Source organism: Schistocerca americana, chromosome 4, assembly GCF_021461395.2.
Source record: "Schistocerca americana isolate TAMUIC-IGC-003095 chromosome 4, iqSchAmer2.1, whole genome shotgun sequence".
Lineage (NCBI taxonomy): Eukaryota > Metazoa > Arthropoda > Insecta > Orthoptera > Acrididae > Schistocerca > Schistocerca americana.
In genome coordinates, this window is record NC_060122.1 from 107,387,737 (window position 1) to 107,388,865 (window position 1,129).

Sequence of the window (1,129 nt, forward strand, 5' to 3'; positions counted from 1 at the left end):
AATACGTACAGGGCATTCACAGAAGAGCCAAAGAAACTGGTACGCCTGCCTAATATCGTGTACGGCCCCCGCGAGAACGCAGAAGTGCCGCAACACGACGTGGCATGTATTCGACTAATCTCTGAAGTAGTATATACGAAGACAGTAACTTGTTCTTGAAAAAACAGTTACTGTTGATGACCATGCAGATTTTCCCTGGAATAAATGATGACTAATTGAAAACCTCAGCTGCCGACAGGTGTTGTTCATATACCTCGATGTGGACAGCTGAAAATGTGTGCCCCGACCAGGACTCGAACCCCGGATCTCCTGCTTACATGGCAGACACACTATCCATCCGAGCCACCGAGGACACAGATGAATAGCGCGACTGCAGGAACTTATCCCTTGCACGCTTCCCGTGAGACTCACATTCCCAACCGTCCACAATTCTACGGGAATCGCCAAAGCGTGTTCGAGTAATGAGTGGGTGGGCAAATGTCTATAAGGTACAATACATATCTGTGTCCTCGGTAGCTCAGATGGATAGAGCGTCTGCCATGTAAGCAGGAGATCCCGGGTTCGAGTCCCGGCCGGGGCACACATTTTCAGCTGTCCACATCGAGATATATCTACAACACCTGTCGGCAGCTGAGGTTTTCAGTTAGCCATCACTGTGAAGTAGTGTTGGTGCGAAATGACCCTATGAATCGTGCAGGGCTGTCCATACAAGGCATCCCAGAATGCTCAGTACTGCTCATGTCTGGGGCGTTTGGTGGCCAGCGGGATTGTTTAAACTCACAGTGCTCCTGGAGCCACTCTGTAGCAATTCTGGACGTGTGGGATGTCGCATTGTCCTGTTGGAATTGCCCAAGTCCGTCGGAATACACAGTAGACATGAATGGATAAGACAGGATGCTTACGTACGTGTCACCTGTCAGAGTCGTATCCAGTCGTCTCAGCGACGCCGTATCACTCTAACTGCACATGCTCCACACTATTACAGAGTCTCCACCAGCTTGAACAGTCCCCTGCTGACATGCTGAGTCCATGGATTCATGAGGTTGTCTCCATATCCATACACGTCCACCCGCAATTTGAAACGAGACTCGTCCGGCCAGGCAACATGTTTCCAGTCATCAACAGTCCA

At 50.1% G+C, this 1,129-nt stretch overlaps 1 non-coding gene across 1 annotated transcript; it reads left to right on the forward strand.

Annotated features, from left to right (window-relative positions):
* The first annotated feature begins 506 nt into the window (after positions 1–506).
* On the forward strand, positions 507–580 carry Trnat-ugu. The gene has a single exon. It is a non-coding gene; the product is annotated as a tRNA-Thr (tRNA).
* The last annotated feature ends 549 nt before the right edge of the window (positions 581–1,129 follow it).